This window comes from Solanum tuberosum, unplaced genomic scaffold (assembly GCF_000226075.1).
Source record: "Solanum tuberosum cultivar DM 1-3 516 R44 unplaced genomic scaffold, SolTub_3.0 scf00125, whole genome shotgun sequence".
Classification (NCBI taxonomy): domain Eukaryota; kingdom Viridiplantae; phylum Streptophyta; class Magnoliopsida; order Solanales; family Solanaceae; genus Solanum; species Solanum tuberosum.
This window is the reverse complement of record NW_006239052.1, coordinates 1,501,456-1,511,569: the sequence shown is the minus strand read 5'-3', so window position 1 is coordinate 1,511,569 and position 10,114 is coordinate 1,501,456.

Here is a 10,114-nt window from a genome sequence, read left to right as displayed (position 1 = left end):
GTATTAAATAGTCTAGGGAGGTAATAGGTCCTCATGAAAGTTTAGTATCGCAACAACAAATTCAACCAAAGTTGAGATATTTTTCAGACCCTTATCCTAAATTATAACATATTATAGTTCAAAATGTCAATAGGACTGATAAATATAGAGTGGTTTTTTTTTCCATTTAGCTAAATCTTAATGGGTGAAATTGACCCATAAGTATTTTGATAGAAAGTACGTTTTTCATCTCATATTAGTTAGTATTACATTTATCATTTATATATGTCCCTTAAAAAATCAAATATAATTGTTTCTAGCTTTCTTTATAATTTTTTGTTTCTGCTTCTACTTTTTTTTTAAAAGCTGATTTTTTTAGAAAAACTGCTTTTGCTTTCATTTAAAAGAACTTTTACTGATTTGTCATACACTTAATTTTTCAACAAAAATATTTTTCTCAAAATAAGTATTTCTCACCTCTCAACAACGATGCCAAACAAAATTTGAGCAATCGTATAACATCAACCAATAATTATTACTTGTTGGAACTCGGAACTCTTCAAATCTTATGATATGTAAACGATATTATTAACTTTGAGAATATCTCATATATCAAAGTTAAAATAAGAAAAATATTAATTTTATGAGATGAAAGAAATACTCCCTCTGGTTAATAAAGAATGATCTGCTTTTTTTAGCCCCCCCCCCCCCCTTTCCTTTTTGGTAATATTTTAATTTCAGCTTTTCGCGTGACATATTTAAGATCACAAGATTAAAGCACATTTTGATATATTTATCATAACTTTAATTTAGGACTATAAGATTGATTTTTTTTATATATTTTCTTAAATTTGATGTCAAATCAAACTAGGTCATTCTTTTATAAACGGAAAAAAAAAATACTCCATGAAATATTCAATGTGATTATTAAAAATACGTTGAGGGCCAAGAGATTGATCATAAAAGCAGATTGCTTTGCGTGCGAATCCAACTAATGATTGTTTCTTGGCTTAATATTGACACTTCATTTGAGCCGATTATGTAATGCCGTCCAGTGTTTTAAAAGGCGTGAACGTGAGGTGAAGCGTTTTATACCGTACGAGGTAAAACGTAAGTTTCGAGACACAGGATGTAAGCTTTATGGATCTATGAGGCATAGTATCACGTATATTCAATTTTTTTAATTTTATTACCAAGAAAATAAGCAAAAGTAAAACTTTCAATGATTTTACAAATAAATTTTAATAAATAATCTATATATAGAAAAAAATATTATGATTTTTATTTGAGATAGGGATTAATAACTAATAATGAAGAAAAAAAGTATTATAATTACTATTTGAGAAATGTCATTACACAATAACAAAAAATATGATTTAATGTAAAAAGAGGTTGAAAAACCAAAAAAAAATGTCTGGAGCGTACGTTTTTACGTTCAGAGCTTTATGTTTTTACGCTCGAGGTTACCCCCAAATTCTAGGATTTGCGCCTTATGAATCTACGTTTTTAATTTGTGCCCTGAAGCGTTTTTGGTAAGCCCACCACGAGACAGCTCGCCTCCGAGATTCACCCAAAAATATTTTTGAAAACACTGGGTGCTACAGTGGATCACCAGAAAATGTGGTACAATTGATGAAATCAAGTGTCTTTTCAATCATATACAATATAAATTTAAATTAATCAGACATCAAAACAAATACCAGACATCTAAAGGAAACCAACCCAAAAAAGGACTAAGGTGGAGCACAAAAACCATTAAGGCCATGTGAGGAAATTTTCATTACTGGTGAGTTTGACACAACCTGGGAGATGCATGGTGCTATATTTCTCTAATTAAACTGTAACCAACTAATACTACTTCTGAATTTAATTAAAGTGGACGTTTTTCTTGACTATAGGACTCTTTAAAAAGACAATTTACTTTTTAGACGCTCCATCATGTTCCCCTCCTTGAAAATAAGATTCATTTAACATAATTTATAAAAAAAAAATTAATAACGTAACATAAGTTATAAAAGTTAGTATATGATTAAATTATCTTTCTATGAGTTTTTTTAAAAAAATATTCATTATCTCTCCTCAGAGTCCGACCGCGTATTGATTGGTTTGATTCGATTTTGAAGTTTATCGGTTTGACTTATTGATTATCGGTTTGAGAGATGTTAAATTGTTATAGAACCATTAAGATATTGATTTATCGGTTATTGGTTTATCGGTTATTGATTATTATCTATTCGGTTATCGGCTTCACTGTTAAGATTTGACATAGCAAAAATCATTCAAAATCACTTAGAAACAAGGTGACAAACCAAATGAGACATGCACATGAGTTCATAAGTTACATCTTTGCTCAAAATCGGTTAACCCGTTAAAAAAAACCGCAAACCGTTAAGAACCGATAACCCAATAGGAAAAAAAAATCAAAATCGTTATCAAACCGCTAAATCAATAACTCATTATTGATAAACCAATAACTTTTTTTCGATACGAATTATCGATTTCAGTTCGATTTTGAACAGCTCTACCTCAAAGCTTAAGTGTTGGATAAATTTGAAGAAAAAATAAATTACTATAATGTTTTTCTATTTTATTTTTAAAATGACAATTATTTTGAATCGACATAGATAAAGAATAATTACATATAAGTGGATGCCAAAGAAGTGTGTTTGACCTGGAATATGTTAAGATGCATTTCCCAAAGTTGACTTGAATTGGTACAAAAATCCAATGGTGGGAGAAGTGATTTCTCTTAACAAGTCTTCCTATATATGGTGTTGGTGAGGTCCTTGTCCTCTTCGTTTTGAATAACTAAAAATTACAATATTTGATTTTGACTTCATTTCTTTTCTTTTCTATTTAGGTGCGAGTGAAAGGAAAATAAAATGTTTTTTCAAGTAAAAACATAAAAACATCAATAATATGAGTAGGTTCATGGGTCGGTCCAACTCAATTTGTGAATTAATAGGGTTAAGTTGCAATTTTCAAAGTCATTTAAGAATAAAAAAATTTGCCCCGTCCGAATAAGCTCATTGACTCGTAATCTTGAGCAACGGGGGTTAGAGCAGCCCGTAGACCAAATAAAAAGATCATTAAAAAATAACAATAAAATAGAGTATTAAAAATAACGAGAGAACTCCAAATTTAAAGTCTGAAACCATCATATATATAAATATTACAGGTCCAAAATTCCAAATATAAATCAAGATATTTGCATAGAACGACAATGATTTCAAATTAAAGTCATACAACTAAATCTTTCGTTGAAGCCAAACTTAATAAGTGATGGGTATTTGTCTTGAAGTTTCTTGCCATAATTAAATAGGTTTTCTTTTTCCTAAAAGGAAAATATAAAGTCTCCATATTTGGCTAGTCATTTTCTTATAGGAAAAGAGTTAGGACTCTGTAAATAGAGGCTCGTTCATTCTAACTTAATCCGCATTCACAATGTAGTCTTAGGGGCTTTGAGAATTTTGGTTATGGAAGAATTTGTGGGACACAAGTGATACGTTATCACTTGTGTGAACCTCTTTGTATTCCGAGTTAATTGGGTGAGGTTATTTCTCTCGATATTTTGTACTCTCATATTAATATAGTGAATTGCTTATCTCCTTTGTGGATGCATGTCGATTGACCGCACAACGTTAAATCTTTTTGTCTTTTGGTATATTTCTAGTTTGTCTTCTTACTCATGGCCTTTCGAGATTTGCTTTGTTAGCTTCCATATGACACTTAATTATTTCGGTCCTAACAATAAGTAAGTATTATTAAGATTGTTTTGTTATTAGATTTGAGACCTGATTAACAAATAGTAACACTATATAATATTGTCTTATCGATATTTATGTTAACATTTCATAAAAAAAAAAAATTAAATAAAAGACTAACCCAACGTGGACAGCACATGTAGTAATGAATTGGCTGGCTATTCTGGCTTACCAAAATAATGAACTAGCTTAATCTACCCATTAAATTTCAAAGTCGGTGTAGATTAACCCGAATTGAATGAACCGAACCATATTACATCTCTAATTTTAGGTGACTTAAGTCATCTGTAGCCACTAAAATTATCTGCATATTTCACTTGAATATTTTATCTCACGTTTGTTCCAATTGAACACCTTTATTAATAAAAAAAAATACTTATTAAATATTTTTTGACAATCAACTAAAAATAGAAATTGTCTGTCATACACTCGCGACGACATGACATAGTAACTAATAAGAATAAGACATGTGGCCTTGGGCCCATAATAACAATTAAAAATAACAAAAAACAAGTGAAAACCTTTCTCCTCATAATCAGGGGCGACTCAACAAGATTGGGGGTCTAAAGTCAAACCTTAAAAAGGGGCCCTAATATTTTTTTAATTCTTTTTTTTTCAAAAAAAATAATCATGTATATATTTGTTTAAAATCTATTTTTCTAGCCTTTTTAAATGTGAAGTCATTAATTACTGTTTTCTAATCGATTTGTTTTAGTAATTCCTTTTCAATTGATAATATAGCTAATGCATTCAATCTCACATTGTTGATCTTAGATAAGATCTTATCAATTTTAATTTCGAAAAACTTCTTTCGGCCGAGGCAATAGTTACAGGAATTGTTAACATTATTATATAAGCAATATATGTATTACGAAAAAAATCAAGTCTTTTTATTTGATTGAGTATTTCCATTAAATCATTATCTTCTACTTGTATTATTTCTCTTAATAATAACTAAAACGAGAATATATATATATTGGTTTCCCACCCGGTGTCCGGAACTCGCATTGGAGCTCCGACTAAATTCGGATCGAGCTCTACAGAGCCCATTCGGGGGTGGCGCTCCCAACATGATTTTCTCCATACCCAGGGATCGAACCCGAGACCTCTAGTTAAGGACGAAAAACTCCCACCATAATAACAAAAGTTCAAGAAAAATTATAAAATAAAGTTAGAATAATAAAATCTAGCTCACGAATTTGATAAGTTGATATAACAATATTGAAATAGTGTCGCGTTCCTTCAATATAATGATTGCTTGTTGCACTTCTTAGCATTTTGAAGAAGACAATCAAAAACATTTTTTGTTCTTTTTTAACTTGTAAGCAACATCAAATCATATTTTTTTTAGGAGAGAGTTCAATATTGAGAATAAAAATAATAAAATAGAGAATAAAAAAGATAAGTATGAGGTCAAATTTTTAGGAGATAAATAAGGAAATACAATTTCCTACTTAAGGAAATTATTTTCAAAAAATGTTTCATTCCCTTAGAAAAGTGGGGAAAACTAACGGTTATTTTGTTTTATTATACTTCTTACATGATTTTTTTAATTTAAAAATACATATAATTTTAAAGAATATGTATAACTATTTTTTTTTAAAATTGGGGGCCCCCAAAAATATAGGGCCCCAACCAATGGCTTTAGTGGCCTAGTGGTTAAGACGGTTATATCCTCATTTTTTTCTATGCCAAAGACCCCAGGCACCCACCCACCCCGACGTTCATCCTTCCCCATTTTTTTCTTTGCTAGTACACAACTGCCTCCGATTGAAACCACCCACACTCCGAAAATCATCCTCACCCCGATAACCTCACACCTACCTCCTCTCCTTTAATGATTTCAAAGAAAATAATTTCAAATATGTATTAGTTTTGTCGAAAAAAATGAAGTTTCGCTGGAATTGTTTTTTACTCAATTTGATTTTTATTTTTGATGAAATTCTCTTCTACAACTCAAACGAAAATCTTTATCAGTAAATTCTTTTGATTTTTAGTGTTTTGACTAGTTATTAGTATTTAATTGATGTTTTTTATATGAAGAAAACAATGACAACTATATTGATGATGGCGGCATGATGCTAGAATGAAAGAAAGAATGAGGGAAAAGGCATCCCCCTAACTTGTACCTGTTGACACCTAATTTTGACCCTCCCCGATAATAATTAATTTCGAGCTTCTTAATTTTCAAATGTTTTAAAGTAATTAATTTTAGAAATTTCAAAAAAATAAAATAAAAATATAATAGAATAATTTGCAAGTTGTTTCAAATAGTTTGTCACTTGTTATAATTTTTAAATAAAATTGTCTCGAAAGGATTTTAGCTTTATTTAAATATTTGGTTATTTAGTCGTGTATATTGTTAAAGTAATTAGTTTATAATTAAGTTAATTATTTTACTTCGTTAAGATTAAGAAGCTCGTTAATCAATTAATATTAATTCATTTAGAATAGCCGAATTAATCTCTAAAGCTATTCCCTAAATTTAATCTAACTCACCTCACCATAAACCCATTTAAGAACCATTTTGGGCCATTTTCTTAATACCAAAAATCGGCCCAATTCCCTTTATAATTCCCAGCCCATTTTCCAGCCCCATTCCAATAATTCTATACATTACTTACATTAATAATACAACAACAATTTGTAAACAACAATACCAGCCGACCCTATTCCCAACAGTCTTTTCCTCTTTATTTCCTTTAATTGCCAGCCCAATTCCCAAGCCCAACCAACCCACTTCAATTCCCAGCCCATAACTCCTTAAACCCGGCCCAAATTCTTTTCCCCTTCACAAAAGAAACCCAATTCAATTACAATACAATAACATCAGCAATACCAAAAGAACCAGACGACCCCTGCATCTTCTTCACGCGAGAAACGATACAACAGCAACGCATACCAAACTCGACCTCACCCCATACTTGCTTTCGTCTTCTTCACGCCTAAAATCACCAGAAATCGCGGAGAACCCAGAGACGTGATCATCTGCGAAAACCCATACCCTAGCAACCTAATCCATCACCATCGTTGTCCCTTTTTTTTAGGGATTCTCAAATCCTTCCGCTGATTTCGAATTCGAATTTCAAATTATTATTTTTCTATTAGTTTTCCCTCTCAAACGCCCTGATTTCCCCCATAAAAAGCCCCCTATGCTTAACGCCCTGATTTCCCCTATAAAAAGCCCCTATGCTCAGCGATTCTAGGGGCAGAGATTTTCTTGAACGATAAATTTTACACTTGGGAAATTTCAGACGTCTAAAGTTCGAAGAAGGTCTTTTGTTCGAAGTTGGTCTGAATTTCTTGGTTGGCTGCCCTAGACTAAAATCGTGTGAGGAGTCGTCCTCTTTTAAGCTCATTCGTCCCAGCTCGCTGCTCCGAAAGAGGTAACTTCATCTCTTCTCCTATATCATGTTGGTTTACTTTCCATTTGATGAATTAGCTATATATTCGTTCTATTTGAGTTCGGGCTGATCTTATGATATGTGAAAATAGGATGGAAGTAGCAAGGAACATGTTTTCATTTTGAATTTCCAGTCACTAGTCCTTTTTTTTTTTTATATGTATAATTGATGACTTCACTATATCACTGCATTATAATCATTCATTGGCATTCATGTCTTATGTATATTATTCCAAATTCATGAAGGTGTTCTATTCATCTTATGTGCCTAGATGTATTCGGAAAGAGTCCTAACTTACATTTTGTCTAAATCTTTTCGACATGTTGCTTCCTTTAGTACCGTATTTCCATTCGAATCTGAAAGTGACCGCCATAGATCTTTGCATTATATTTCTCGGTTCACTTTATCCTTTTCTTTTCAAAATTAGCTTAATGGTAAAAATAATATATATATATATATATTGCTTTTGATTCATGTATACGGCATCTTGAGTTTCATATAAAAATCAGCCTTTTAATTTGGTTTGTAATTAATTTCAGTTTGAGTTATTAGAGGCAGTAGCATTTCCGCTTGAAAATTCCCCTAGAATCTATATCTTGTTGTAGGAATTTTTTTTCATGAGTAATTGTAAGATATTTTGATATCCAATAGTTATAATTTCCCTCCCAAAATTGCTAGTTCTTGTTTTTTTAGCCCATTTTTATATTGTGAAAGTTTCCAGAATGCTTTGGTTGGTTTTTACTTCTATCTGTACATATATATGCTTACTCATTTAGTGGTAGTGTTAGCATGTTAAGGGATTTGGATATGCATGTAGTATATATTTTGTTGTGGACATTTTGTAATGTTTACCCATTTAGTATTAACTAAAGTTGCCCTAGCTTTCTTAGCCTTAACTGTTGGTGTCATTTGTTAGCATGCATTTGTTTATCAAATGGGTTGGATAGTATATGTATTATTGTGGACATTAAGCGCTAACAGTAATTTAAGTAACCATTTGTTTTATCATTAGCATAGCTTGAGTCTTTAGAATTTGTGCTCCTTACCTAGATCTGCACTGTTTAATTCAATCGAGCCATTTGCCATAAGAGTTGTTGTGATTTGTCTTACGTATAATTGTTGTTCTATTATTATTGGATGCTAACTCTTATCATCATTTTTTGTTGCATGTGAATCCCTTCCGAGTCCATGGTGGACTTCTCTTCCTAGCATCCTCGAGTTGAGCCATAAAGGCTCAATTTTTATTTTTATTTTTCTTCATCATTCGAGTCAGCCAGGCACATAAAACAGAAGCACAGGGCTGGAAAATAGAAAACACAGATATTTAGAGCCGAAAAATGGGTCGTATACATGTTGTATACACAAGTATACACTGATATACAGGACCAAAACGCAAAAATACAAGGCGAAGGTGAAATATAGGTGTTCGGAAGAAGGAGATACACGAAAAGAGCTGATATACATTCCGATATACACTAATATACAGCCTGTGTATACCAAAAACGGGAATTGTGTTAAACTCCAAAAACAGCAACGAAATTAGCCCAAAAGGGGGCCCAAATTCAAATTTCTCCCTTACTCGCTAATTATTTAATTGTGATTATTTATTGTTTGTTGTTTAACTCTAACTTTATAATCGTAAATCAACTTAGTTAGATCTCCCAAAAGACGAGCTATTTCTCTGTGTTGTTTTGTTTCAAACGAATCTCATTTTATCAATTTTTGTATTGTCATTTATAATCTTTAGTCAAAACTTTCTTTTTTCTTTTACTAGTTTAACATAGTTTTTTTCATAAACAAAAAATGACTCAAATAAAAATCAACTCATTTTGTTTCGTTAAAATTCTAATTACTTGTCTCTAATTCAAATATTTCAATTAAGGTCTCATTTTCTTAAAAAATAAAAATTGCTCTTTGTTTAACTATTTTCTCAAAGTTAATCTAATAAATTATTATTATAAATACTTACTTAGTCATTTTCTCAAAAAATGTTAGTTAAAACTTTTATTCTTTAATTAATTTAAAATTTGCTCAAAAGTTAGTCAAAACTTTTATTCGTCAATTAATTTAAAATGATTTTCATGCTTTAATTGGTTTAATTTATTTTAAAATGAACTAAATAAAATTCTAATTAGTCTAGTTTTATTAATTTTCTAATCACTTGCACCTTAATTCAAATATTTTCCTTTTAGGTCTCTTCCTCTAAAAAGATAGAATAAAATGGTTCATTTCTTAATTATTTCTCAAACTTAATCGAACAGTGTAAATTATTATATATTTTATGTTAAATTATTTTTTCTAAAATAGTCAAATATATTTTAGTCAAGTCACAGGTCAACCGCGTGTTAGCGGACACTTCGAATGCTTAAACCCTTCTCGAAGTGTAAATTGAACCCCGAACCCCCTTTGGTATTTTCAAATGATTTTTTCTGTTTAAATCTTTGAAAATTATAAGTTTTCTTAATTTCTTTAAAAAATTAAGTGGCGACTCTTTTCTAAGTATTTTTCTCAAATTGTTTTATACTTAGAACATTTCAAAAAGTGATTTTTCTAAAGGTTAGGAAAATTACGGCACGACAGTACCGAACAGTCAGTTACACGCTTAAACTATTACTGTCACTCCTCGGGCCTACACCCTGGGTAGGGACTGGCACTCGAAAACCATTGTTGTCCCCAAGCAAACCCTTGGCCTGACTTACTTAGCTCAACGGAAGACAACATTCATATCTATAATGATCAATGAACTTAACTGAACTGAATAAAGAAATAACTTAGAATGTTTTAAAGGTTAAACATTCAACTTGGCCAAAAGTGGCAACCCAAGTCTTAACAATAAGAAAAGATAATGAAAAAGACTCAAAGGACTAACATATGACTGTCTATGAAGCCTCTAAAACAACTGAGATGGATGTTGGGACAACCCCCACAACATCCTAATGAACTAACTAGAAAGTAATAAAAATAGAT